Raw genomic sequence first — 24018 nt, 5'->3', positions numbered from 1 at the left:
ATATTATATTATATTATATTATATTATATTATATTATATTATATTATATTATATTATATTATATTATATTATATTATATTATATTCCTAAGGTTTATCAGCCATAATTTACTAAATGCAATGAAAGAGACACTGAGCATAGTTATTTTCATATACAGAAATTGCACAGAAGTAGGAGCAGCCACTTCTATTTGCTTAACGTATAAAACTTTTCCTTTTTTGTAATGTTCTTTTAATTTTAAATGAGGATTTGTAATTGTTAGCTTGAATACAGCCAACATTTACTATTACATTACAGAGAAATACTGCTGTATTTTGGATCAGTTTGTCATGCAAGAGATGGAGCAAGTTTTTTAAAACTACGATTATCAGTCTCATCTAGACTTATCACCTCTGTGCAATTAAGACTTAAAAGCCAAAACAAAAAAGCCAGGCCAGAGGAGTCAAAGACAACCCCACAGGTTTCTGATAGATAATCCTTTGTCTTGTTCTCACTCAAATGCCTGATATCTCTTTATCCCTTCCCACATCTGAACCAGTTAAGAAATTTAAGTCAATGACATACACAGCGAGGATCTGCAATAGGAGAGTGCAACCTGCCTGAATACTGTTGCTTTTGTCCCATTTCTTTGTCTGAAGAGTCAGCTCCCTCAGCTGGTGTGAAGAGCTCCAGAGAGCAAATCAGATTTTATGCAACTCCGTGGTGAAGAGAGGCCAGGAGGTCAGGGGGTTAACATCTGCCATAAATACCCACAGGACTTCTTGGCCCCAATTGCAGAATGTGATTGGTTTATGTTTCTACCCTGCAACGGGCTGTGTCACACTATGCCTTACCACACGAAATAATGCAGAGCAGAGAGTCAAATACATAAAAGGAATAATGCACCTGGGTTTTCTCACTACAGAAACATGCTGTGGAAGCCTGCACATATGAGAAATCAGTATTTCAAACCACTAGAATCTTAAAGCAAACTAAGTTCCAATTCTTATTCAGCTCTTCAGTCAGGTCTGGATTATAAACTACGATAGTGAATTTATTAAGGGATATATATAGATATGATCTAAAGCAACAGACAGCAAAAAAATGCAGTGAAAGATCAATTTTTGATTTGGGTATTGAGGTCATAGCCTGCTCCTATTCCATTAAAGAATGTTTTTTAACTGAGTTCAGTGGAGCAAGAGTAAGACTAACATTTACTGCTAAATCGACACTGAACTGGCAGCCTTTGCGGCACTTTGAACAGTTACGGGAGAGTAGCAGATCACTGAAAGGGTCTGACCTCCACTGCAAGCAACTGTCAGCACAGCAAAAGTTGAAAGCTTTTTCATATGCCTTTCTCACATATTTGGCAAATGCAACATAGGAAACCAGCTTTAATATTTCCCACACACAGATTTTTATTTGGGGACATCTTCTGAACAGAATATAAGAGACACTTACAAAAATATTTAAGGCTGATTGGAATTATTTCCACTAATTGTTGTCTATCTCTAAGCTTTGAAAAAGAGACATTAGGAAGTTGCAACAATTAAGTTGGAACAACAAGGAACATTAGATAGAACAGATAATCCTGAAGAGGATACCAGAATGGGAACAAACCACCCCCAGCAGTATGAAGGGTATTATAATGTCAGATAAGTTAAGGTCAAAGTTTGGCTTCACATTGTTATGAATTTTAATAACCTCAGTTGCACATATTTTAACCTCAGAATTTGCAATTCTTCAAAGTGTTGAAAGCCATGAAGTGGTGGTTGTCAAAGATCACACACAGTCCACATCATTCTAAACATATGTTCCTTTTTAAATCCTGGCTTACGTGAAGGCTGAGTACTACAAATCAGAACAAAACATGAGATTTTGTTTCTGCTCCACCAATGTGTTATTTTTTTCCTGTCCTACAGTACATTGGTGAAATCCATGGCACACATCAACAATTATTTTACCCATACCTCTGAATTGGACTGCAGCTTTCCCATTCCGGTGTGACTTGGCACTGCAATCCTAGAAAGGGAGAAGAACAAAAAGTCTGTTATTCATATAATGTAAGATTAAGATTAAAAAAACAGTCATACAAAGCTAACATCTTCTAAGATGTAAAAATCATTTTGTTTTGCTGCCTCTAAAGTGATATGCCAACATTCTTCATACAACAAATTCTTTATGCTTTAATGAAAAGGAGTGGGGAAGTCATGGAGCAGGTGATCTTGAGTGCTATCATGAAGCACATGCAAGAGAACCGGGTGATCAGGCCCAGTCAACATGGGTTCACAAAAGGCAGGTCTTGCCAGACTAACCTGATCGCCTTCTATGACAAAGTGACTTGGCTGCTGCATGAGGGAAAGGCTGTGGATGTGGTCTTCCTGGACTTCAGCAAAGCCTTTGACACAGTTTCTCACAGCGTTCTGCTTGAGAAACTGTCAGCCTCTGGCCTGGACAGGCGCACACTCTCCTGGGTGGAAAACTGGTTGGCTGGCCGGGCCCAGAGAGTGGTGGGAAATGGTGTGAAATCCAGCTGGAGGCCAGTGACAAGTAGGGTTCCCCAGGGCTCGGTGCTGGGTCCAGCCCTGTTCAATGTCTTCATCAATGATCTGGATGAAGGCATCGAGTGCACCCTTAGCAAGTTGGCGGACGACACTAAGTTGGGTGGAAGTGTCGATCTGCTGGAGGGCAGGGAGGCTCTGCAAAGGGACCTGAACAGGCTGGACCGCTGGGCAGAGTCCAATGGCATGAGGTTTAACAAGGCCAAATGCCGGGTCCTGCACTTGGGGCACAACAACCCTCTGCAGTGCTACAGACTGGGAGAAGTCTGTCTAGAAAGCTGCCTGGAGGAGAGTGACCTGGGCGTGTTGGTTGACAGCCGACTGAATATGAGCCAGCAGTGTGCCCAGGTGGCCAAGAAGGCCAATGGCATCTTGGCTTGTATCAGAAACGGTGTGACCAGCAGGTCCAGGGAGGTTATCCTCCCTCTGTACTCGGCACTGGTGAGACCGCTCCTCGAATACTGTGTTCAGTTCTGGGCCCCTCACCACAAGAAGGATGTTGAGGCTCTGGAACGAGTCCAGAGAAGAGCAACAAAGCTGGTGAAGGGGCCGGAGAACAGGCCTTATGAGGAACGGCTGAGAGAGCTGGGGGTGTTTAGCCTGGAGAAGAGGAGGCTGAGGGGAGACCTCATTGCCCTCTACAACTACCTGAAAGGACGTTGTAGAGAGGAGGGTGCTGGCCTCTTCTCCCAAGTGACAGGGGACAGGACAAGAGGGAATGGCCTCAAGCTCCGCCAGGGGAGGTTTAGGCTAGACGTTAGGAAAAAATTCTTTACAGAAAGGGTCATTGGGCACTGGCAGAGGCTGCCCAGGGAGGTGGTTGATTCACCTTCCCTGGAGGTGTTTAAGGCACGGGTGGATGAGGTGCTGAGGGACATGGTTTAGTGTTTGATGGGAACAGTTGGACTCGATGATCCGGTGGGTCTCTTCCAACCTGGTTATTCTGTGATTCTGTGATTCTGTATGGATGGGGGAAAATTACTTATAAAAACACTTGAAGGCTGCTTACTTTGGTAACTGGCTACTACCTACAGCAAGGTAGCAAGCTTGTTTATTGCAGCACTTTCTGAGCCTTACTATCGATCTAATCTATTAAAATGAAAAACATATTGTTTAACATTCTTGTTTAAAGATATAGTCCTTTTACAGTACATTGCTAGTGAAGAAAATATTCAGTGGCATGATTTCCAGACAATGTATTTCTTACACTATGACTTGCATCTTATCAGCCACAGAAGTTCAATAACAATTAAAGACAACTTCTGTAGTTCCAACAGTGAGATGTCCTCATTCATTGTTTGAATTCATGCAATTGCATGGGTTATAGAGGCATTAATGGACCGTACTTTAAGTGAAATTGAGATTAAAATCTTACAAATCCTTCATATAGTTCTAGTTTGAAAATTATTTCCAGTCTTCAGGGAAAGTATAACTGACAAGAGAATCAGGCTTAATGTAAATACATGTTCGAGACACTGTAAACAATGCTAGATTAATAAAGGTAGCGCCTAAAATTTATTGTGGTTATATAGAACTAGTGAAAAACTGAAAAAAAAATGTCATTGCCAAAGGAAAAGTTGAGTTATACCTAAGACTATTGATACCATAGGCAGTATCTAGGTTTATTGAGTTATAAAAGCATCCTCCTCCATCTAAGGCATTAGTTTTTTGTGATATAATGCTTCTGCATCAGTAAATTTGTCTCTTTTCTGTCAGCACGGTGAGTTTTAAAAGAGTACATCTAATGGGGGGAACAGAGTAACATATATCAATAGTGTGACATACACCAATTGTACCACTCACCACCCACTTTGTGATTTCTCACCCCCACTTTACAGCACCTTAGCTTCACTATCTGGAAAATAAGACAATGATAATTAATTTGCAAATCAGTTGTAGAGACCTGTCTGTAAGGAGAGACAATATAAAGAACAAATGCTATTGTAGGGTAAGACTAAATTCAGGAACCAATTTAAGAGTCTACCATTTCCACAGAATATCATCATAAGACAGCGAGACAATAAATAAATTACGTGCGATCATGTTGAAACAGTTTGGTTAAAAATCTAAAAGGAGATTTGTCAAGCCAGCTTTTCCCTCCTTATTCATATCATCCACCTTATTTTCATCACATCCCTATTTTTCATCTACTTTTACAGAACGAGGATTAGAGCTCCACAAAAAAAATCTGCCACTTTCTGCAATTCATCAAACAGAGGAAGACTCTGCTTTTGCTGTTAAGACCCCTGGGAGATTGTACTGAAAAGCACTCCATCATAATTTCTAGTAAAAACTTCTCTGAGGTACTGAAAATAAACATTTAGAGAGCTCAATAGATGAAACTTAAGTTTCATTTCCTCATATTTCTTAACATGACTCCTTACCAATATAGCTTTCAGTTCAAACTTGACTTACAGAATCTACAAATGCTTTATGCTAGTTTGCCTATAAAGACACATTGTTTTCACCATTTGGGCAAATCATATTCTTTGTGTATTAGAGCAATATCATGAACTTCCTTCCATATTTTCAGAGGGAATATAGACAACTTGCTAAGGATCTCTGCAAAATGAAGATTCTGCTTTAATAAAGGTATTGAGTTTGATGCAGTATTTTAATAAAGCCTAGCTTTGTAGAAACAAAGGCAAATCATTAAACCGCGATTCTATCTGCATGCAGAATTACTTTTCTATAAGAGTAAAATAACCCCAACACAAAAAAAACCTAAAGCAAATGTCTCACTACCTGATATTATTACACTGTTATAACAGTGTTGTGGCTTAAGGTCTCAATGAAAAACTTTTAAGTCCAACTTACACACTACTCTCCACTTGATTCTCATGCATTTTCCCACAATGCTAACTGCAAGCACTCCACAGCTATGACTATCTTGGGATCTCACCTGCAAAATTTGTTGTGACAAAGAGTAGCTATCTAATTTACTTCTGTCTAACCAAGAGGAATATGAAGCTAAGCTTGCTACAAAACGCCAGCATGGGGATACTATAGCTGAATCTGACCTTGCTTTCAACATTACAGACTTCAGATATAGGAAAGGGAAAGAATGAAGATGAATATTGATCAAGAAAATCATAGGAGAATATTTGTCTCTAGGAAAGATAAAAGAAAAAGCATTAGTATTTGAAGATAATAAAAAAGTTGCAGAAACAAATTAAAAGAAAATACTGACTTCTGATCAAGACCAAAAACCCCAGAAAAATCATTTGAATGACAGTTGAACAGCTATGAGATACAGCCCCACAGTTGAAAACAAAGTTTGAATTTTTTATGATTTTTACTTTTTAGTCACAATGAATTAATGAAACATATAATGATCTTAAGCTACACAGGAAACTGAATATACTCAGTAAAATTAGAAGCAAGCTTGAAGCATCCTCTTTGCCTGAGGCAACAGAAATGACGGATGATAGTCTGAGGAATACTCTTTGCATTCTTGTCTGCTAAATAAGTAATCTCATTAGTGTTTTTGCAGCTTTTACCTTCTACTTCTGCTTTAGCTACATAAAACCTGAGAACTTTGGATGTTTTTTACTTGTATCTTTGATACTGCATAACACCAGTTGGATGCAATGGGAGTTAAGATAGTTACAAAGGGATTGTATAATGTTAGGTCTGCTATTTCAACAAGCAGGTTTTGTGCACAGTAAGAGGATAAAAATGCAGCATTTAATTCAAACAAAACCTAAACAATAGAAAATACACTTGAGATGGAAAATTTCCATTTCTGTGCTGTGCTTTATAATAAAATTCTGAAGATAGAGAACCAAGAGAAAACATCTGCTATAATAATAAAGCAGGAAGATGCTCGGTGCAAATGATGGAGTTCAGTTCTTCACCATATTCTGTGGAACCAGTACTGGGCAGGCTACGGTAATAATAATTCTGCTGTGCACTTTTATTCTGAAATTTAATTCTTCCAGAAATTAAGAGAGCTCACTCTTGAAGAACACCAAGAGGAAAAGACTCAGCTGAACATGCAGCCAAAATTATCATCAGCTAAAATCCACTCCTAATCCTGAAAGCCAGCTACAGTTTTTCTGCATAAATGAGCTCACAAGCAGCAGATCTTCATGATAATTTATATTCTAAAGCACACAGCAAATCTGATAGATGCAAGAGACTTTATGAAACAGGCTCAGGCCAAGATGTCAAATTATTCCTTTTAATTAGGAAGGAGGGAAAAGCCAATGACACCTTGAAGTACAGTAGAAACCTCGCTGTGAAGATATATTATTGAGAGCTTTTGGAAGCAGCAGTGATGGGCTGTACAGAAGCACATAGATTTTTACATTCAAAGTCCCAATTGCCTACCTATACAGTAATCACAGCAGATGGATAATGTGCTGTGTTCAGTTTTTTTAATAAACATGCCAACCATTAAACATCCTGTTCACAGATGTACAATAATAAAATGTCTTTGCTGTGATTTGAAGATGTGCTGCCTCAAAAAAACCTACAGTTTTTACTTCAGAGAAAGAATCTGACTGCTGCACACACCTTAGCCATGACTCATTTTGCACCTCACCTACTTAACTCTAGAGGAACAATTTCAACTCCAACTATGTCAGCCAAGATTTTAGCTGTCAAGTTCAAGCCATAATATGATGATAAGTGCTGTGAAATGCTGTGTGATTGAACGTACTTTGCCTTGAACCTCCATTTTGCACAACTTCTATTTGTGGTCTTTGGAGACCTTACAGAACTTTTAGTAGATTCTTTATGTTCCTAACCTACGCATATTCTGCCTGGAAAACTGTGTTGGAATTCATTGAACTTCAACAATATTCTTCATGTTTATGCTCTTACACATTGCAAGCAACACTCGCAACAGGAAGAAAAAAAGCTGAGAGAAATAGTCTCAAAAAATTAAGACTGAGGTAAACATTTAATTTCAGTTTAAGCAGAAGCTCAGATTAGCCCTACAAGCATCTTTATCACAAAATTCAACATTTCTTTTTAGTCTCTGTTAACTCAGAACAGATTTTGCACAGATGCAGTGAGGATATGAGATGTCTTGGCCACAAAAAGAGCACAGCCCTTTATTATGTGCATGGCTGGTCCTCCAGGCTGCAGAGATCCCTGACACATACGTAAGTCCTCTCAAAACGGTATTAATTCCTCTCATTCTCCTTTCAGTTCTTCTAAAGGAAGCTTTCCATTTTCTTCCTTTTTCAACCCTAGGAAAAAAATGTGGTTATGCAAAAATTTTAAACCAGCTACTTAAGGCTACAGCTCCCCTTTTGGTGGCACTGTCAGTGAAGAAGCAAACTCTCCAAAACTAGTTATTCCCAGCATATTTCATCAAAAGCAGAGGTTTCCTTAGCAACACACTCCAAAATATCCCAGAGTCCTTCATTCTACATGTCTTTGGTAGACCATCTCACTAACATGGAATTGCACAGCCAATCAAACACTCATGGCCTTTACACTTAACAGTACCTCATAGATTGGAGTTTTGGGGGGGTATTTTCCAAATGCAGAATAATTGGTTTATTATCTGAATGTGCGAAATCTGGTCCAAAGAAATTCAGCACAGCATTTCAGGTTCCTGACATCTTTCTGGTGAAAAGGCAGTGGCACTGTGCAAGTAATGATCACAGGTCCCAGAAATGTCTCTGCATTAATAAGCAGTGTTCAGAAAGGAAAAGAAATTGCGACCATCTGTGTAATGAGGAAACACAACCACAATAAAAAAAGTACCCATGTTCAAAGAAATGCAGGGCCACAGCAGGCTCTTTAAAATCAGTAGAAAAAGACTCATTGAATTTAACAGGCATTTTTGCCTCTGTGCTGTCTGTGATAAATGGTTATTCCTGCCTCTTCTGATGGCTGGTACATGCCCAGGTTTGGGGTGAAATGTGCAATATGTATGTATGCACATAATTAAATAGAATTTAATATCTTCTGCTGCTCATGCTCCCAGGAAAGAAAACAATAATATATAATTTCATAACTAAGTCTGACAGGTTGAGGAATAGATACATTTTTGCCCAAAAGGTAGAAATATCTGTTCAGGAAATTATTTCAGTCCTGACTGAATGTTAGAACACAACAGCAAAAAAATATTGATATGAATCTACCTGCACATTTCCCTTTCTTTTTTGCTCTGAACAGGGTTGTTGGGGTGAGGTGGTGACCAGTCTTACTTACTCTAATGGCTTATAGCTTCTTTTCAAGCATAAATCATTCACCTGCATTCACATTCAAAATGTCTGCATTGAACCAGCTACCATATCTTGTTTTAAATTACTGCAGCATTTGGGAGGACAGCAGCTAATATATGTCAGACATTAAAATATATTGAATTGTTCAGAGAAGAGAGATTTTCCTATTCCCTTCTATTCTGCAAATTGTTTTGTCCTAATGCATTACATTTTAAGGGGAATTGTTGGTGGTCTCTTACTAAAGATGAGCATGTGTGAGTCGACCTATATCTGCTAGCACTGAAAATACAGGCAGCTGGAGATCCATACAATGTGTCTTCCTCACCCAAGACCACAAGTAAGAACAGAAGGTGGCACACCCACTTATCTCTTCTTATGTTAGCAATGCACTTCAGTCCTGATGTGACTTTTTCTGATAGCTGATCACAACAGTATTTTGTGACAGAATGGAAGAAAGAGGGAGAGGAAAGAAGTCCTTTTAGGAAAACAACTCTCTTTCTTTTTTTTTCACCAGAAGGACTTTAATTCCTCTGCAGAGTCTGTGTGAGGGAAAAAACAAAGTTACCGTGTACATTCACATATAAATTAATCCTTGTTTGAATCTTAAAAATAGGTTGATTTTGTAGGGATAAAAAGTGCTGCTAACAGCTGAAACATTCATCATCAGCCCAATAATACTTCAATTTCTTTTAAAGGCTCATCTACCAAGTAGATTTATAGTAGAGAATCTCAGCCTTCATTAGAAAAAACAATGTTTACACTCTGCAAAGGAGAAGAAAATCTTGAAAAGTACTTCACCTTAACTGAAAGATTCAGAACTCAGATGAATTAAGAAAATCATATTTAGGCATATACATAATGATTTTGAAAGCCAATTGCACAATTTTATATATGGAGAGCAGGTAACACACAGGAAGAAAGCCTCACATCATTTAAGGGAAGTGTTGTTCGGTCATGCAAGAGTTCTGCAAATATAAATCCCTTCTGACTGGAATATCTCTTTGTGGTTAGACAACCCAGACATCATCATTAGCTCTTTCCCAGGGCTTCTGTAACACTATATTTATGTATAAGTTAATCTACAAACTGATCAAGAGTTCAGCAAGGGTTTTTCTCCCATTATATTGTTTATTCCTTAGTTAACAAACAAATTTTGTATACAGATACTATGCTGTTTGTTCTTAGCACGATCTTTGGCACTGCAGCAGGGTATGGATATAGAAAAATGTAATCTTTTATGAAAAAACTGGAGTGAAATCACCCTTAAATTAATATCTCACTACGGCTTAATCTCTTTATAAAAGTAGAGATTCTTTGCAATCTGCTTTTTTGTTTGTTTTAGGTGAATTCGATCTCATCTTTACTCACCATCCTGTGAATGAAGCAGCCAACGCAAAACTACTGAAATTTGAAAGGTGTTAAATTGCTAAAGCTTCACTCTCTTACAAGTAAGAGCAAAAGGAAAAATACCTGGGAAGTAAAATAAATATTTTCCATCCTCCCTGTTCAGTATTCTGACCTCTATCAACACTACATTGTAATGAATTAATGGGTTATTTTTAAGGCAAGGACCAATCTAAATCATTCTTCAGATGGTATTGTCATGTGCTGGGCATTTTTCACATAGAAATCAAGTATCTTTGTTTCAAGAAACCTTCTATTGATCATTTCTATCTTCATAGTCCTTATCAACTACAGTTTTTTTACTACAGAATGCAATAGTGTCACACCAAATGAACTAATTTCACACCCACTAGGTAGAATGAGCCTAATTCTCCTCTCATTACCAGTAAGTGAAGGCTATTCTATTGCACAGCAGGGGACTGGGCTTCATCCTGTAATGCTTTCTGTCCCTGAAGCAAGAATGATAAAAGTATTCTAGAGATCACTGGATGTACTGAAGATTAAACTAAGAAATATGTGAAAACTATCAGAAATATTACCTCTGCTTTTGTCATTGGAGGCCAGTCCCCGGTGCCATATTGATTTGATGAAATGTTCAATTGAATGCAGGATAGAGTCATTTGAAAAGTTGTTCTTTTCTTGTTTTCTAAGTCTTTCTGCTGGATCTCCGACAGCCTCCCTTGTTCATCCGTCTTTTTTTCCACACTGTTTTATCATAGATGGCACATCACAGCTCGAATTTGAATAAACATCAAATAAATCTGCAGTGTTTAGGGATAGGAAAGGTTACATCTCAAACCACAGTTTTTCAGATTTGAACACTAGTAATTCAGTAAAATGATTATTTGGGACTTCATCCCCAAGGTATCAAGAGCAGCTAGGTGACAGGCTTCCAGCTCATTCACTAGGGTTTTGTGCAAACACCAGCCCTAATATGCAGGGCTGCAAAAGCATGGCAAAGGAGATGGATGGAAGAGGAAAGTTCTGGGGGAAACAACAGCAGCCACTGCTTCTCTAGCAAATTAGAGCCAATATATTGGCAAATGAAATTTTACAAGATTGATTCTTCTTTATTAAACATGAAATGAAGTAAGTGCAGGATTATGACAAGACTAGAGTAAAGTTTTCTAAATGAACAGGATGTAAAGAAAAAAAATGAAAGAACAAAGAAAAGAATCTGAAATAATTAGAGCAAGGAAAAATAGCCATGAAGAAAGAGGTACAGAAAGCAGAAAAGAAGAGGTAATATGTCAGGCACAGTGTGGGAAGGACAAGATGGGATAAATGACAGAAGAGGGGAGAAGAGGTCTAGTCACTGACCCAAAGTCAATTTCCTCAAAGCCGAAGAAGAACATTTTTTAAATATACATCTGCCCTTCAGGGGAAAAAAAAAAGTTAGATATTGGGCAAAGAACAGAAATGCTCAGAAAGGAAATCAATGTAATATGAAGCTTGAAATTAAAAATGGAAAAAAATGGGAAACAGAATGAATTTACGCATCATCAACAAGTTACTTTTGCTGTGATTAGGTCAGCTAATCCCTGTGTATGCTACATATCTCCTTGCCAGAGCTTACAGATTTAGAAATCTTGCAAGATACATAAAACTACTATAACATTTTTAACCTATCCATTCCCATTTTAATCTCAGTTATTTCCATTCTGAATTTTAACAGAATGGTATAACAATATATTAAATTTTGTGGTGGATTAATATTGGAATCCAATCTTATAGCTTATACAGGAAACACAGTAAATGTTACAAGGGAGAGTACTTAGTCCTTTCCCATTAGTTCCTCAAGCTTCCCACCAGCCTTTCAAACTCTTTCAAATTTTGCACTCCTATAATACAGCAAGACACTTCTTCTTTCCCCTAATATCCCCTCATACTAAAGATGAAGTATATATACATATTATAATTCCATAGTTATTATTATGGAATTATTATGGAATAATTATTATGGAATAATTATCATTCCATAACTATACCATAATTACGTAATTATAATTCTATAATTAAACTTATGGCATCTCAAGCCCTGTGGAAATAAGTTTGGAATATGTAGGTGGAAGTTTAGTTACTTGCACTGCATTGTGGAACTTTATTACAAATTCTGCTCTATGTCCTCATTGGTAATTCCAACTGAAATTTCATCTGCTACTATCAAAGCTGCTGTTTGCCTAAGGTTTTTGCTGATGTACTTTATTTTTTTTTCCTTCTCCATACTTATTAAGTTATCAGTACCCAAATGCACTCAGTTGAGCAAAATACAGAGGGGTCAGCACTGTACCACCTCTTAGGACGTCAAATTGGGACCAGAATAGGACTAAAATAATGACTAGCTCTTATGAGGGCACATTGCAGCAGGTTAGCTCTCTTCGTGCATTTTACAAACCAAAAAAACCTACAGACTAGTAGCCAAAAATTTTGAAAGATACTGAATTTGAAAAAAAAAATCATTTTAGGCAGGAACAATTTATACCCATTAGACAGATCAGCCAGTTTGCACCAAAAGCATTACTTTCAGAAGAGCTATGAGGAGCTCTGGGTGACTTTCATTTGTGGAAAATGTTTGCATTTTCAACATTTTTCTTTTTGAGTCAGAATGGGTAATTTTCTGTAGCAAGGTTCTTCTTTTTCAATCCCAGGACAAGAAATAATCATAAGTCTCTTTAAAATACACAGGCACAGACAACAATTATAATCAGTGAATGGTGTTCCAGACAGACCTATTTTTACTCACTTACACATTTATGGTACAGCGCAAATTGTTATGGAAGCACTAAGTTTTGTCAACCAACACCAGGCCAACTCTTTGCAAATTAGTTTGTGTGCGAGTTCTAGATGTGGCAGGCACAAATTATGCAAAAGAGCCTGCCATGATGAGAAAAGGATTTGATTACTAATGTTTACATAAGGATGCCCTGAGCTGTCTCTCTTGTCTAGAAATGGTGTTAAATATTTGGCAACAAGATGACATATCCTGCATAATTTAAACTCTTCCGTTTTACTGGGCACACAACATACATATGCCTGCAATTCATTAGTTCCCATGCACACTTTCAACCAGCATTAAATATACATGTAAGATGAGCAACTGCTGTGTCCATCAATTTCTTCGCTCCTTATTACTCACTTTATCTTTTTATTGTTAACTTGGCTTTCACTCCAGGTTACATATCAGCACTTTTGTTCTGTGTATTTGTGAAGCAAGAGGCCTCAAATGCTCAGTATTTGATCTCCTCTTATATCTGACTGTCTTCAGTGCTGTCATATCAGCCCAGTTCATGACTCCAAAGACAGATTACATCCCTCCCTGCCCGGCTGTAACTTATCAGCTTTGTCTGGTCTGAGGTTATTTTATTTTTTGAGACTCCGGAGGGAACTAGAAGATGATAAGATGTAAAAGGAGACACAGCAAAGAGAAAAGTTCAGTATCTACTTGACGAAGATATACAATGCCACTGTACAGCAACAGACTGACTCCTTTGCCTTAGACAGGAGTAAGCAGAGACAGGAGTAACAGAGAGAAACTTCAGCTAATTAAGTCATTTTGTTGCTTTTATGGAAAAACAATGAATATTACTTTAGAATATATGCTGGAGAGGGTTAGATATAACTAGATATGTGGAATGTCTGCTACCAAAATATAAACAAGTGTTACTTCTATCTGCTTTCCACAGCAACGATATCTTACCTTGACTCCAAAACTACTCCAAAAAAATGATTTGGTATCTACTACTAAATGGCTTCAAATTATCATTAAGGAAGTTTATAATTATTTTTTTCATGTCAGACTTAAAGTCTTATATTAGATCTGATCATCCTATTTATTGCAAAACTGAAAAGTTCAGTAGGCAAGTTCTCCTTGAAAAAAGAACAAACTTTCAGTGAAAGATGAGAATAAATGAGGAATGAACATATAGCTAATGTAAATTCCTGTCAAGCAAAAAAGAGAAGACAGATAAAAGTATGAGGTATGGAAAAGCAAACAATATGGTCTAGGATCACTGGAGACATGTCAATTGGAAGTAGATGTTTATATCAGTCACTGCATCTAGGAGAGAGAGTAAGTACAAGACTATACTTTCCCACTGAGCATTTGGCATTACTGGTTTTGTCTATAAGGTTACCTTACAAACTGTAAGTGTGTACAAAATATATATTAATATCTGCTTTAGCATTAAATAATGAATTTGTAGACTTCTCTACTAAACATATTATGCTACCAGAGCACAGACCTGTAATATGGCGGCAAATGTCAGAATAATTCTCACACAGTTCATAATCCACCTCTGCACTACTCAGTAGAGAAGAAAGCCAGAAAATATAAACTGTTTTGCTAGAACTGGGAACCAGAGGGCAAAGATAAATAGGTTTATCTATTTTTTTTAACTGAAATTATTAGGAACATTGCCACTATTGGCGTAACAAATCCAGCAGGAAAATAAGTGAAAAATGTCACAGGAGGATGTGAAAATTGAAGACTGGTCACTACTGTTAAGATGCAAAGTAGTATTTCGGCCACCATGCTCAGGTGCTGGAAAACCATTTAGTCCAAACCACCTGTTGAAATACCGATGCTCTAACAAAGACTCCTAGAAAATGATGGCAGTGTCACAGAAACGAAACATTAGAGACAGCTTATACCCCAGATGTAAGCTTGAGGATATTGCTTCTCTATATTTTATCATCATCTTCAAAAAAATCTAGCTTAAGGTAGTTGAACTGGAAAATTAGGTTCATGTGTCCAGGACAAGATGCTGAAATGAAGAATCCCAAATAGATGTCAGGATATGTACAAGTAGATTTGATTGTGCGAAGAGTTTCTGACAGGATTGTTAAAGTAATAGCAGAAAGAGATAACGAGGTGTCTTTTATCCTACCTTAGGATCTGCTGTTGTGCAGGGGGAAGAAAGACTCTGCAGTCCACCATCATGTTAACAGGCAAAAAAGCTGCCTTCACAAATGTGTCCTTTGCAGCAGGACTGGAAAACACTCAAATGCACAAGAGCAGCACAGTGGTGTTAACAAACTAGAAACCACTGCTAAAGTTTGTACGGAATGAAGGAGACTTCTATTAATAGTCTAGGCATTAATGAGTAAAACATAATTAAACATTTGGGTCTGCATTGTTCAAAATGTATTGTGCAATCTCAGCCTTCAGGGTGGGAGAGTGTCTATGCTTACATGTGTGTATATGCTTGTAGGACTGGATTCAAACTCTCCAAAGACAGAGATACAGTTTTGGTGCTGTGGAATATTTTAGACACCTGCACATAGCCAACAGTTGGGATGCAAGGGCTGCAAGCAGACCTCTGCTCTTCTGAATCAGCAGCAGAAGATCCTATGGGATACGGAACAATCCAGAAAAAAGCACTAGATGCTTATCTTTAAGTGACTAAATCACATGTAAATGTCACTATATTTAGTACTGAGAAAATTACTAGGGAAGTAAAAGTTCAAAAGATTATCATGGTGATAATCATGTCATGAGCCTTCCAAAGGCCCTCATATCATGGGAAACACATGATATTTTTAAGAAGTGAGAAAATAGTTGGAAGAGTGCTGGAGTCTGCAGAGGGAGACCTCTTAGCTCTGTTGAAGAGGCAGCTGCATTATGTGGCCCTGTAAAACCGAAATGCTGGACAGGCCTGAGAAATTATACCTTTTTTGACCTCAGGGAAAATATCAGATATTGATACATAGTAAAGAGGAAAAAAATCTCCATTGTTTAGATAGAGAGCACCACTAAACCCATGCTGGAGGCCATTGTGTAACTAAAGGGAAAAAATCCTATTGGTATTTCTTTTAATGTATGAAAAGCCAAACACTCCTCTGCAGAGCTTAGTTGCCAGATTTGCAAATTAAATACTAACACTACCTATGCTTCAAGTGTGGATTTCCCCTCATAACTTATTTTTCTTTAACCTGAAGAATGTACAGCATTCTTTTAGGTCATATGATTATTGATGGAGATGGATGAAAAATACGAGACTTTTCTCCAAAGAGTCAGGTATAACCTGAATTCTGCATCCTGTGCTTGCAGTCCTAAAATCTGATGTCTCTGCCGTTACAGAAAGGATGCTAATAATAGTGCAGCTCCTGAAAACTTATTACTAAGTAAGTTGTTTTGTCCAGGCTTGTCTATTTTGTGTATTAAGCTTCATTCTACAAAAATCAAGTCATTACTGGAACTCCAGGAGTCAGGAGTACTGTGGCAGACTGCTAATTAATTTTGCCTCTGAAACTTTCAGTAATAATTGGATTAAAGAATGACATATGCATTGAAAAGCAAATGTATCCTCATGGAGGTGTTTGGCCTAAGAATTTTCTTAACACATTAATTGGAGTTTGTTTTATTTTGCAGAGGCAGGATAACTCCTGTATTCATGTCTTTTTTTTAGACAAATTACAGGCTATTTTTAAAAATTGGTTTTTTCTACTGCTGCCTAATAAGTTTTTACATTTGATGGCCTCTCTGAATTGTATCAAAAGGTGATATTCATGATTATAAAAGCCATTCCTCTTGGAAAACCACACTACTACTCCAAGCACCAAAATAAAGAAAACAGCAGGGAAAAAAATAAGAAAGCTTAGAAAAAGATGGGAAATAAAAAAGAAATCAATCAAAACAGATATTGGTAGTTGACTTCTGTACAATAAAGCCTATTCAATTATTGGGCCTTCTTCAGAAGCAAACTGAAAAACTGGAAGTACCATCTATTTGTTGGCTATTACAAATGTTTAATTTTCATCATGACAGTACCCACAAGTTCTGGTGAATACAGGTCTCATTGCTTAAATATAATATATAATAAAGAGCATCCTCAGGTCAAAAAAAGAAACAACTCCCATAGGATAAGTAGAAAGCACTGTCTTTCCCAAATACACCCTTATACATACAATTGCACAGGACTTCAAGATAAACAATTAGTAGGTCTTCAGGTTACTTTGTAGTGGAACAAACCTTGCGTTGTTCATGACAACACATAAAAGATGTGCACCATCAGGTCCAACTCTTAACCTAACACTGCCAAGGTTAAGCAGTCCTAGGTTCCTTCATCTACTCTTCATAAGACTTATTCTCTAGATCCTTCACCAGCTTTGTTGCCTGTCTTTGGACATGCTCCAGCACCTCAATGTCTTTCTTGTAGTGATAGGCCCAAAACTGAACTATCAGATCCCATGCCAGACTCTTAACCTCCAGGCCAGGACACGAAGCTACATCTGCTACAATTCCCAAACAGCCTGCATTACTCTTTTTAGTGTTTCAACAATGCAGAACACAGACTTTTCAGGGAACTTCTCTCTGATCAGCATAGCAGTCCTGAGTCCCACGAGTCTGTTGATTTGGCTTATGCAAAAATGCCTTTCATCTCCAAGGCCAGGAGAAAAGGAAGATCAAAGTCAGGCTCCACTACATAGATCCCAGAAGAAAATTCTTCGTAATCCCATGTTCCATCTTTTACCTGGAAGCATAGAGCAAATGAGAAAAGAAAGAAAATTATGACTTAATAGTATATGCAATTAGCAATCAGAGGGAATTCATCCAGTAATTTTTTCCAGATGTCATATGATTTTTTTGAAGACACAGTTAACCCTCTCTGCCTCAATATGTTAATTTGAGACATAATCACACAGACTCACAGAACAGTAGGGGCTGAAAGGGACCTCATACTACAGCAGGTTGCACAGGAACATGTCTAGGCAGGTTTGCAATATCTCCAGGGAAGGAGACTCCACAGCCTCCCTGGGCAGCCTGTTCAATGCTCTGTCACCCTCACAGTAAAGCTTTTCCTCATGTTGTGATGGAATTTCCTGTGCTCCAGTTTGTGTCTGTTTCCCCTTGTTCTGTCACTGGGCACTGCTGAGAAAAATCTGGCCTCATAATCTTGACACCTGTCCCTTAGATATTTATAGGTGTTTATAGGATCACTTCTCAGTCTTCTCTTTTCCAGGCTAAATAAACCAAGCTCACTCAGCCTTTCTTCATCAAAGAAGTGATCCAGTCCCCTAATCATCTTTGTTGCCCTCCATTAGACTCTCTCCAGTAGTTCCTCTTCTTTCTTGAACTGGGGATCCCAGAAGAGGACATGGGACTCCAGACATGGCCTCAGTAGGGCAGAGTAGAGGGGCAGGATAACCTCCTTTGACCTGCTTGCTACACTCTTCTTGCATGACAGGGTACCACTGGCCTTCTTAGCAACAAGGGCACATTGCCTATAGCTATAATGCTAATAATGCAAAATACTTCTTGAGGCTTATTATACCAATAATATTTAATTGTTTCTTCAAGCCATGATGGCAATCAATTTTGACAGCTTTGTACCCAGAAGGAGTTTCCCTCATGCTCATCCATAAAGTAACCACACAGTTCTGAAACCTTGTGCTGTCTTATAAAGGAGCACTAGAAATATTTGGGCAGTAATGGGATCAGCATGCATGATGCTCTCCATTCTTTCTGGGAACTCTGCATTAGGTATTATTGAATAAAGAGGATTGTACTTACTTTTTGTATATCTGAACTCAAGTCCAAGAAGAAAGTTTGCTGCAGCACATGATCAATTACAATCATGATGCCCATACAGTGCAAGTCATGGCCTAAGCTTCAATGTCAATGAAGTATCGCTGACTAGCATTGTGTCCTAGAAGAAGAAAGAAAATTTAAAAGAAGGAGAAGAACAATACCCAAATTTGAAGAGCCCAGATATTTTTCTATATAGTTTATTCCTCTTAAACACCTCTGTTAATATTATAAATCTTTGAAGAACGGTATTTTCCATCATAAATATTTTTAAATTTAAAAAAAATGGTACAAAGTACAGAATTGCCATTTATGGGAGGAAAGAGAAAACTAGTCTGAAACTGTAAAATTACTGCCATATTCTGTTTGCAGCCATACCTGCTAAATCAACAGACCTAAGAAAGCTGTTGAGTACAGTAGCAAAGCATTACCTTTGCCCTGTTTTCCATTGCTTAAGTTTCTACTAGATTTGCACTTAGAAGGTTGCTGAAGAGCTTTCTGCATTTTAACTATGACTGTCTTTCCACCCAAACAATAAAACTATTTGATTAAACTTACTAAAATGGTAGGTAAAATGTACAAAATTCTTCTTGCCATAGGTCAACAACAAAAGAAGAAGATTTAAAAGAAAGTCATTATAACGACTAGTATAGTGTTATCTAAGAGAGTCCACACAGAGGAAATGCTGAAATCAAGTTGTTCATTTAAATAACAAAAGAAGAAAAGGTTGCAAGTATGACACCAAACATGCCTGTAATGAACTGGGGTTAATTAGGAAACTGCTTGGGCTTTCCACTGTTCTTGCACTGAGGAAGACCACAGACAGAAAAGAGCACTATAAAAGGAGATGGTCAGCAGGACGAAAAGCTCTTATATAACAATTATGCTGCTCGCAATTTTAAGACAGAATAGTTCAGAGAAAAGAGAATTGGCTCAAGTTACTTGCTGTTTTAATACAAGGCACTTTATTCCTTTAAAACTAATTGATATACTGCATGTATATATTGGCCATTTGTATTTTCCTGAATATTAATGACGATAAAATTAAATTTTAAATAAATTATATTAATTTCACATTAGTATTATTTAATGATAGCATAGAGAAAAATAGATTATAGAATCAGAATAATTTTCGTTGGAAAAGATCATTGAGGTCAACTCTTAAACTAATACTGCCAAGCCAACACTAAACACATCTTTTGAATACCTCCAGGGATGGTGACTCAACTACTTCCTTAGGCAGCCTGTTCCAATGCCTGACAACCTTTTTGGTGAAAAACTTTTTCCTAATATCCATCTAAACTTCCTCTGGCACAACCTGAGACCATTTCTTCTCATACTGTCACTTGTCACTAGGGAGAAGAGACCAATATCCACCTCACTACAGCCTCCTTTTGGGTGGTTGTAGAGAGCAATAAGGTTTCCTATGAGACCACTTTTTCTCCAGACTAAACAACCTCAGTTCCCTCAGCCACACATCGTTAGACTTGTGCTCTCAACAGCTTTGTTGCTCCAGCATCTCAATATCTTTCTTGCAGTGAGGGGCCCAAAACTGAGTACAGTATTTGAGGTGTGGCCTCATCAGTGCAGAGATAATTATGTATTCACTAACTACATTTACATATTTAAACAACAGTACCTTTTCTAATATTACAATTTCACATCACATTTACACGCATCAAGATCCAATCAGAAAAATGAGTAATGTTTCAGTTATAACAAAACTGGCTGAAATGTCACTCTTTCCCCAAATCACGGCTAAATAGATTCAATATCCTCAGTCTAGTATTATAGCTAGAACAAAGTGTTTATGATCAGTGCAATTAAAATGGTGATTTCAGGGGGACTGGCAGGTCTCCTAAACTGTAAAGAGTTCTAGTTTACTTGAAATCCTGTGGCACAAGGTAATAAAATGGGATGTTCACTGTTTTGTCACTCTGGTAAATCTCCATGATATTGCATTTAAAAGCTTACACAAATATAACTCCTGATAACACACACCAAAAAAGAGTTAAAATATTTAATTTTAATGTAATTATCAGATCCCACTGAAAATGCATGACTAAGATAAAAAGATCATTGGTGTATGGACCAGTGATAGCACTGTACTTATCATAAGAAGCTCTGATTCAAAGCTGTTCTGTTTGCCAAAGTGTGTGTCTTGTTGTGATCTCATTTGACCCCAAGCCCCTTTGAACAAATCATTGAAATGACATCATTATTTTTTACTTCTGCAGAGTTTGATAGAGTAGCAAACCCCAAAGCAAAGCTTTGCCTCTAGCTGTAATTACGTAAGTTTTTACCACAAGTCTTCCTGAATGGTTCTGTGATAAGCCATAAGCATAAACCAGTAAGCAATTGTTGCTACAGAGATCTATTAATAGATATTTATGTTAAAAAAATAAGGAAGGAAGGAAGGAATCACAGAATCACAGAATCACAGAATAACCAGGTTGGAAGAGACCCACCGGATCACCGACTCCAACCGTTCCTACCAAACACTAAACCATATCCCTCAGCACCTCGTCCACCCGTGCCTTAAACACCTCCAGGGAAGGTGACTCAACCACCTCCCTGGGCAGCCTGTTCCAGTGCCCAATGACCCTTTCTGTAAAGAATTTTTTCCTAACGTCTAGCCTAAACCTCCCCTGGCGGAGCTTGAGGCCATTCCCTCTTGTCCTGTCCCCTGTCACTTGGGAGAAGAGGCCAGCACCCTCCTCTCTACAACCTCCTTTCAGGTAGTTGTAGAGAGCAATGAGGTCACCCCTCAGCCTCCTCTTCTCCAGGCTAAACAACCCCAGCTCTCTCAGCTGCTCCTCATAAGGCCTGTTCTCCAGCCCTTTCACCAGCTTTGTTGCTCTTCTCTGGACTCGTTCCAGAGCCTCAACATCCTTCTTGTGGTGAGGGGCCCAGAACTGAACACAGTATTCGAGGAGCGGTCTCACCAGGATAACCTCCCTGGACCTGCTGGTCACGCCGTTTCTGATACAAGCCAAGATGCCATTGGCCTTCTTGGCCACCTGGGCACACTGCTGGCTCATATTCAGTCGGCTGTCAACCAACACCCCCAGGTCCCTCTCCTCCAGGCAGCTTTCTAGACAGACTTCTCCCAGTCTGTAGCACTGCATAGGGTTGTTGTGCCCCAAGTGCAGGACCCGGCATTTGGCCTTGTTAAACCTCATGCCATTGGACTCTGCCCAGCGGTCCAGCCTGTTCAGATCCCTTTGCAGAGCCTCCCGACCCTCCAGCAGATCGACACTTCCACCCAGCTTAGTGTCGTCCACAAACTTGCTCAGGGTGCACTCGATGCCTTCATCCAGATCATTGATGAAGACATTGAACAGGGCTGGACCCAGCACTGAGCCCTGGGGAACCCCACTTGTCACTGGCCTCCAGCTGGATTTCACACCATTTCCCACCACTCTCTGGGCCCGGCCATCCAACCAGTTTTCCACCCAGGAGAGTGTGCGCCTGTCCAGCCCAGAGGCTGACAGTTTCTCAAGCAGAACGCTGTGAGAAACTGTGTCAAAGGCTTTGCTGAAGTCCAGGAAGACCACATCCACAGCCTTTCCCTCATCCAGTAGCCGGGTCACTTTGTCATAGAAGGCGATCAGGTTAGTCTGGCAAGACCTGCCTTTTGTGAACCCATGTTGACTGGGCCTGATCACCCGGTTCTCTTGCATGTGCTTCATGATAGCACTCAAGATCACCTGTTCCATGACTTTCCCTGGCACTGAGGTCAGACTGACAGGCCTGTAGTTTCCTGGGTCCTCCCTGCGGCCCTTTTTGTAGATGGGCACAACATCAGCCAGCCTCCAGTCCAGTGGGACTTCCCCAGTCTTCCAGGACTGTTGGAAGATGATGGAAAGGGGTTTGGCCAGCACATCCGCCAGCTCCTTCAGTACCCTAGGGTGAATCCCGTCCGGCCCCATAGACTTGTGACTGTCCAGTCGGGCTAGCAAGTCTCTGACCACCTCCTCTTGGATCATGGGAGCCTCATTTTGCTCCTCTAGCTCCTGGGTTTGTACACAGACGGAACGACCCTCCTTACGACTAAAGACTGAGGCAAAGAAGGCATTAAGTACCTCAGCCTTTTCCTCATCCCCTGTTACTGTTGTCCCTTCTGTGTCCAATAGGGACTGTATGGTCTCCCTAGTCCGCCTTTTATTATTTATATATTTATTTATTTATTATATTATTTATATATAGGAAGGAAGGAAGGAAGGAAGGAAGGAAGGAAGGAAGGAAGGAAGGAAGGAAGGAAGGAAAGAAAATGCTATTCATATGCGGCACTTATGCATGGGGCATTTTAGGGATTTTAAAGGGAAACTGTCAACTTGAAATTTTACTTCCTTCTGATTACTTCAGACATACCCAGAAGCTAACAAAAAGAATTATCTGTTACTTTTTAAAAAAATTCCTTCCTGTCCTCAAACCTTCTCTGTTTGGCTGGTGAATCCACTTTTCAAATCTGGCTTTCTCCCCTCAGTTCCACATCCTGTTGATGACAAACACCATGTCACTGAGCACTCTTGAGGCTGAATGCTCACACAGACACTTTCCCTGGCTATGCAGAAAGCAGCACAGCAATGTAAGATTTTAAAGGGATTGCAGTCAAAAACCAAACAGGCATGTGTTCAAAGAACGAGTAAGATGTATGTAAATGTCATCTTGCTTGTTATTCTTACTCAAGGTCTACCAAAAAGATCTTTCACGAAAAGTATCACTAAAAAAGTGGAAAAGCCTCCCAAATGACACTAAGAATTTTTCAACAGTAACTTCTTCCATGTAATACATGTCATTTAGAGGTCATAGCATTTGGACTTTAGTGAACTATAGAAGTAATTGGCTTTGTATTTAATCCTGAAGGTGATCAGATGACGCAAACATCATTTTGAATATTTGAACCTCTGTTTCACTTAGACACAGTCTCTTCTGAGACTGAAGCCTGGCTAGATGTACCTGTGTCAGCCTTCAGCTAAGTAGCTGAGAGTACTATAGCTGCAAGAAAAAAACAACCTCAGTTTGGACTGCAAAACCCTTCTGAAAAGCAAAGCAAATATTTAGATTGCTGGTTTATACTGAAATCAGCACTGCTATGGCTAAAAATGCCCAAGTCAACTCAATGTGATTACAAACTGAAAGCTCTTAGCATTATAACAATCTCATGCAATTAGTCTTGAAATACCTAGAAATGTAGTGACTGCAGCGCTCACTCAGTTGGGGGCAGGGGAAGGCAGGGAGCTAAAAATTATAAAGATATCTGTGCCAGTTTGCTGAGTGAAGATGTATGCAGTCGGCACAGGAAATTGCACAAGCTTACCTTCTTAATGGCACCAAAAATGGAAGTAGTAAAAAACGG

The 24018-nt window shown here is 38.8% G+C and overlaps 1 long non-coding RNA gene across 1 annotated transcript; it reads right to left on the bottom strand.

The window, feature by feature from the left end:
* Positions 1–1649: 1649 nt before the first annotated feature.
* LOC138724706 (uncharacterized) lies at positions 1650–10580 on the bottom strand. The gene is made up of 3 exons (XR_011338095.1): positions 10480–10580; positions 4344–4395; positions 1650–2001 (listed from the first exon to the last, which is right to left on the bottom strand). It is a non-coding gene; the product is annotated as an uncharacterized lncRNA (long non-coding RNA).
* Positions 10581–24018: the final 13438 nt, after the last annotated feature.

The sequence above is a fragment of the Phaenicophaeus curvirostris genome, chromosome 10 (assembly GCF_032191515.1).
Source record: "Phaenicophaeus curvirostris isolate KB17595 chromosome 10, BPBGC_Pcur_1.0, whole genome shotgun sequence".
Classification (NCBI taxonomy): domain Eukaryota; kingdom Metazoa; phylum Chordata; class Aves; order Cuculiformes; family Cuculidae; genus Phaenicophaeus; species Phaenicophaeus curvirostris.
This window is presented reverse-complemented; position numbering and strand designations above follow the sequence as displayed.